Genomic DNA, 6,586 nt, shown 5'->3' on the forward strand with positions numbered 1-6,586 from the left:
GCGGGAAGGCCCCGGGCTCAGCCCTGCCAGGGCAGGAGGGTGCGTGGTCGGGCCGACAGGGCCACTGGGGGGGAGCTGTGCCGCTGGGGCCCTGACAGGATCTGTGTTCCCAGGGATCGCCGGGGGGTACCTGAGGGGACAGCCCGAAGAGCTGCAAATCATCTGCGAGGGTGAGTGAGGGCAGCGCGGTGTCAGCGGGGGCTGGCGGGAGGAGCATGGAGCCTGGGCAGGGAGCTGCAATCCTGCCCCGGCTGTGGAGGGCTCTGCTCCCTGCACGGACAGAGCAGAGAGAGATTTCAGGGGCATGAGGGGTTTTGGTGGCCAGCACCTCCTGGCTGATCCTGTTGGGCTCTGCTCCCTCCTGGCCATGGGAAGAGCTGGGTGGGATGGCCCTGGCTGGAGGGGCTCCTCAGGTCCCCACCCATCCGGACTCTGACCTTGGCTCTGTTCTTCCTCTCTCTTTCAGCCCTTCAAGCCATGAGAAAAGACAACTGCCCCTCCTACACAAGCGTGATGGTTCAAGCCCTCTTTGACCAAAGAGCTGCAGTATTAAATTCATCTTCTGCATCGAGACAAGCGGCGTCCCTAGAAAAGCACCAGATACCACTCAACAGGAGACCACCTGGAGACCAGAGGAAACCATCTGGAGCTCCAGGCACTGATGCCGAGCCCAACTGAGCCTGCCAGGAAGACCTTGTGGCTCCTGGCCTGTCCTTCCCTCTTGACCCGTCCCTGCCTCCATACTGCTCCATCCCTTTAGCCTTCAGACCCAGCCTGTTCCCTTCTGCTCCCAGCTCATCCCTCCACTTCCCCTTCCCTTAATAAACAGTTGGGTTTCTCCCCCCTATCTGCATCTCTGTAGAACTGAAATGGCACAAAACCTGAGCCCTGGAGCACACGGGGCCTTTCTTTTGCCCCTTGCGCCGTGTGCAGAGACAGAGAGGGACGAGGGCAGCTCAGGCTGGAAAGGTCTCTGTCCTGAAGGTGCAGTTCCAGAACATTGTGGCGTTAAAGATCTTGCTGGGCACACTGAAGGCCAGTGGTAGGACAAAAACCTGCATATTAGCAGAGCCAACTTCAGTCTCTCTGAACCGAGCTGAGGCATTCCATGGCAAGCATCCATGGAGGGCAAAGGAGCTTGGAATGCTGGAAGTTACTCAAGAATAGCTTCCTGAAAGCACAGGAATGGTCCATCCCTACAAAGGGGAAAGAAGAAGGCAGAAACAGAGACCACCGTGGCTTAACAGTGAGTTTTGGGTGTGCTTGAAAGCAAAGGAAGAAGCAGCACACTGCCTGAGACACAGACACGTGCCTATCCCAGCGTAGGGAGCGCTGCCAGGCAGTGCCTGGTACCATGCCCAGGTCGGGTCCCCACAGTTCCAGAATCACAGCCCCTGCATCAGACACAGTCAGAAATCAAACCAAAGGAGACCAGAGGGAGGGAACTGTTCCAGTCTGTCTTGGGCATTGCTGCAGAACAGCCACTGCTTCTTGCTCCGCCTGGATCTGGGCTTTGCTGACCCCAGAGCCAGCCAGGTTGTGCTCTGGTGCCCAGAGGCTGTTCAGAGAGGGCAGGAAAAATGCTCCATGCAGAGCGGAGAATCCTGGATGTTGCTTATAAGAGCATCCTGCAGGAACAGGGATCTGGCCTCTTGCTGAAAACACTCAGGGTTTGCTGCTAGGCCTGGAGGCAGGAGTTCAGGGCTGTGAAGATGCCAAAGCAGCCTGGCTGTGTCTGCAGAGGGCCTGGGGCTGGGAGTGTGAACCTACAGCTGGAAACACACTTGGAGCAATAGGACCTGGAGTGACTGTTCTTCAAGGAACAGAAGGAATTCAGCCTTGCCAGGGTTTCTGAAGTGTGTATTGGTGTTCCTCAAGAAAGCAACAGGTTTGGGTAAATGGCTTTGGAGACAAGGGGCTTGTTCCTCAAGGAAAGTGCTTCTCAAAGAGTTTCCCATGAGGTTAATCAAAAGGCGTCCCTTTGGCTCTCCATGTCCTTTCACTCCCTGTGGCCCATTGCACTTTGTAGAGAGGCAGGGGAAGGGGGAAGGCTGTGAAGAGCAGGTTTGGGTTCTGCCTGTGCCTGCGGAGACCAAGCCAAGCAGCTGCCAGCAGGCTCTTTTAGCTACCTTTCAGCAGAGGTCTGAGCAGGAGCATTTCTGTGCAGCTGAGAGCCCCAAAGCTGTCGGGGAGAGCTGTGAATTCAAAGGCCTTTATCCACACCCTTATGCCATCTTACCTATCTGGGCTTTTGAATTCCCAGATGTATGTCGGTGTAGAGTCGTGACAGCCAATAAAGGTACAAGGAGTCAGTTATGTGCAGAAAAGATGTCTGAAATTTATTTTTCTCATCTGCTTTTTTATACCCCTTGCTAGCAGCAAGCAGTATCCTTATTTTAGGTAAGCAAGCAACAGCGTTTTCATTGGCTAGGATACATGGACGATACATTTGGCAAAGCTCAAGGCCTAATTGCAGGTCCCACATCCTAGGCCTACCAATTTTACAGTCTGCCTTTTTTTTCTCCATTAGGGCTGCGTACTGACTTCCTTATCATCAAGGATACACCCAAAAGTTTACCCAGTCAATATCTTCATCCTGGGAGCTAACAGACCCGCTATTAACCCCTTCACCCAGAAATGTGCCTTTGCCTCTTGCTTGGTGGAAGCTGCTCTGGGCCAGGGCCAGCACAGAGCTGGGGTGTGTGGGCCAGGCATGATGGAGAGTCCTTGTCTCTGATCTTGGTGTGTCCCCAACCTCAGGAAAGGGTTGGAAGGTTTGTCTGCCAAAGCATCCTGCTCATTGGCTCGTCCTGAGCATCCTGGAGAGATCCAGGTAGGCCTTTTTGGCAGCTGGGCATTAGCAGAGCTTAAAATGGGGCAAACTCAGCTGAGATACCCTGGGAGGTGCTGTGTGCTCCTCTCTGCTGCCACGGGAGGGTTTGTCTGGTTTGGGGTGACTCTGGGGGTGTGAGGGGGTGCCACGTGTACACAGGCCAGCCAGTCCTGTCCCCCTGGGTCCCTGCAGTGCCCCCCAATAATCCTGCCTCCGCGTGTGGATGCTGGCCAAGGCTGGGCTGCAAGTGAGGCAGCTGGTTGTAAGCTTGCCTGGAGCTCCATGTCAAGCCCAATGGTGTTCCTTCAGGACATAGTGCTGAGGGGTCTCCTCTAAGCTGACAGATGCCTCCCACCTCTTGTGGGCAAGTTGCTTTCTTGTGGAATGTTCTCTGTTACTGGAGAGTAATGAGGGAGCTGGAGAAAGAGCTCGGTAGCTGCTTTGGATCATTGACCAGCAGTCCTGGTTAAGTGGAGAGACTTGCCAGTTGCTTGGAAATGAGCAAATGGAAGGCCCTCGTGCAAGAAAGGTGGGAAGGATGATGTGGGGAGCTACGGGCCTGGTAGCCTGCCCTTGGTACCGGGGAAGGTGGTGGACCAGATCATCCTGAGTGTCATCCCTGGGCATGTGCATCTCCTGGAGGGTGGGAAGGCTCTGCAGAGGGATCAGCCAGAGATGCTGGGGCAGGGTGGGTGTTGAGGTGTGGGAGATGAGCAAGAGGAGAAATTGCAATATTGAAGATGGATTGAGGCCCTAAAAGAGGCGACAAGAGATGAAGATGTCATTTAAGACTACAGAATATTCTCAGAGGCAATGGACTTTATTGACAGAGTTAGAGTTTGTAATAAATACGCAATAGTAAAATAATTTACTCATCAAATTGAATTGCATGTTATACTCTTATATGTTATTGTAGTTTGTAGTAGATGTTTCGTTAAGGTTGGGAGATTGTGAGTTGCAGAATAGTTAATAATCATGTTAATATTATATGTTGACTGTCCTACAGCTTGCAGTTCCCTAGCTGACAAGACAAATTATTATGCTTCACTGAATAAGTATTCTGTATCCTGTTTTTCTAAAAGTATATTGTCTAAAGTGTACTTATAAAGTAAAGAAGAGAAGGACAAGGATCAAAGGGTCAAGTACAAGGGCAATGAGGAGGAACCAAACAGACATCTGGAAAGTCCCACAAGGATGAAGGACTAATTAAAACTACGGATGGAAAATACCTGGTAACTGAACTGGGCCTGCAAAAGAGAACCAACCAGAACCAGACCTGCGAACTCGGATCTAATAAGGAGATAAAAAGTGACTGTGGGAGGGGAATTGATAAGGGTATAAAAGTTACTGTTTTTGCCTACTGCGCTTGTGGACCGTGTGGAGCAAGGGTCTCCCAGGCTACCCAGTGCGCTGTTTTGCTTATTTGCACTTTACATAAATCTTTAATAAATTTTTGCTGCTATACCTTGATCTATTTTATTTACCTATAACAGAGTTTAATGCTAAAATAGAGTTCTTATGTTGTATCCCATAATTTTTGTAAAAATTCCCTTAAACTGTTTGGCCCCTCATATCCCTGTTTCCTTATAAACCCTCCCCCAATCCTTATGGAGTTGTAAACCCCTCCTATACTTTCCTTGTTTGGGCAGGCCCTCCTACCCTTTCCGTATTTGGTATGCCACACCCACTGTTCTAGCAACTTCTCTGCTCCCCCTATATGAGGGTATCCTAGTTAGAACAGCTGGGCCCAGTTCATCACTGTATGGGTGTAACCCAAACCTGTGTATTCTATACCCTTCCATACCATTTCCCAGAAACTGTTTTCAATAGACTATTTACACCCTCTGCCCAGAGCAGCCTAATTCCTCAGGCTACAGAGTAGGTGTTAAGAGGCCTGCGATATAGAAGGCTGCCTCCCTGTTCCTCACACCCTTTGTGAAACTCCCCGCCCTGAGGAAAGTACTGAGCATTCCTGCCTGAACTGGAGAAAATATAATCTTGGAGTCTTGGAACTTTTTTACCACTCGTGGGATCCAGAGGAAGACTGCAGACCACCATTCTCAACCAGACTGCAGACCACCACTCTCAACTGGACTGCAACCACCACTTTTCAACCAGACTGCAACCATCACTCTCGACCGGACTGCAATCACCACTCTTGACCAGACTGCAACAGCACTCTCACCAACAAGTTTTCCCCTCTCCTTTTACTTTGGACTCAGGGGGCCCAAAGAACACCACTCTGTTCATGCCCCAGGGGGCTGGGTTATATATTTGGGTTTTGTGGGTTAAAACCAATTGTTTGTCTGTATAATCATGCTTATTTTATTATTTTATTAAATTGTTATTCTGACTTATAATCTCTCTTTTGAGTTGAGTCCATTTCCCCTGCTGGTTTACCTTTAAACCAGCACAGAGGGGGAAGCAATCTTAATAAAGGGTTCACTCTTGTTGACCTACAACCTGTCTCGAACCTCTAAGTGAATTTCCCTGTACCCCTAGCTGGGCTGTAATAATGTTGGAATTTTTTCCCTAGGGTATCCCGTCTTCCCCTTCCCCCATCTATTTCTTTCGGGATGGGGGGAGTTGGGGAGGGGTTGGGGGCAGAGCGGAGCCGCAGGCGCTGGGCAGCGCGGGAGCGGGGAGAGCGGGAGGTCTCCCGGGGAAGCACGGTTGCCACAGGCACGGCGGGGAGTCTGTTGTTCAGAGGATTTTTTTGGGTTTGGTGTGGACCGGACTGAGCGGGGAGTCCGGTTTTGGCTGCCTGCTTTTTCTTTTCCTGAGAGGAAGTTTTTTTGCCCCCTGGGACACCTAATGGAGAACAACTGAGAGAAAGAGAGCAAGGCATCTCAGAGCGAGGTATTCTGCCTTCAGACAGCCTGTGGGAGAAAGGACATTATTTTTTTTCTTTTCAGTGCTGGCTGCAAACACAGGTGGCTGCGAGCAGCTGTTGAAGTGCTGGGACAGTCCTGCCTTCCCACCCCACTCCCCAGGTTGCTGCGGGTTTCTCCCCCTGAGCTGGGGAATTGGGAATGATGGGATGGCACGGGTCAGGGTGTCACAGGGCCCTTTGTGACACGTGATGACTTAGTAGTGGTGGTGAGGTGACCACGCCTCAGTGCTCCTCGGAGCGTGCGACGGGACAGACGGGACAGAGCGGTGCTGTGCGGAGCCCCCGTGCAGCCAACTCGTTCTTTTCTGATCCGGAGCATTTTGGTGGCGTTTTTGTGCTGCAAGTGCCCTCGAGGCCAGACCGCGGGACTCGGTGACACGGAGCTTTTGCGAGGTGTCTCCGATCCCTGCGGCAGCTGCCCTTGAGGCCGCACTGCAGGACTTGTGTTTTGTAGGCTTTTCTGTCTTTCAGGTGCCCTCGAGGCCAGACTGCGGGACTTGGTGACCCGGAGCTTCGGCGAGGAGTCTCCAGGCCCTGCGGCAGGTGCCCTCGAGGCCATTCTCTGGGGCTTCGTGCCCCGGAGCTTTTCCCTGGCGTCTCCAATCCCTGCAGCAGGTGCCCTTGAGGCCCAACTGTAGGATGGCGGAGAGACGCTTCAGCCTGTGCAGGTTTCTCAGGAGGAAGAAGAAGAAGGAAGGCCCTGGGACTGCCCCTGCACAGCAGCCTGAGGAGGTGGAGCAGCCCCAGCCCCTGCAGGAGGGTGAGTGGCAGAGCTGGGCCCCAGAGCTGGTGGCTGCAGCCGGCTGGGCCTCTTCCCATCCCATCCCATCCCATCCCATCCCATCCCATCCCATCCCATC

The 6,586-nt window shown here is 52.5% G+C and overlaps 1 long non-coding RNA gene across 1 annotated transcript; it reads left to right on the forward strand.

Annotated features, from left to right (window-relative positions):
* The first annotated feature begins 86 nt into the window (after window positions 1-86).
* LOC113941156 lies at window positions 87-847 on the forward strand. Its single transcript, XR_003525612.1, has 2 exons — window positions 87-170; window positions 467-847. It is a non-coding gene; the product is annotated as an uncharacterized LOC113941156 (long non-coding RNA).
* Window positions 848-6,586: the final 5,739 nt, after the last annotated feature.

This window comes from Corapipo altera, unplaced genomic scaffold (genome assembly GCF_003945725.1).
Source record: "Corapipo altera isolate COAL_440 unplaced genomic scaffold, ASM394572v1 58673, whole genome shotgun sequence".
NCBI classification, from domain to species: domain Eukaryota; kingdom Metazoa; phylum Chordata; class Aves; order Passeriformes; family Pipridae; genus Corapipo; species Corapipo altera.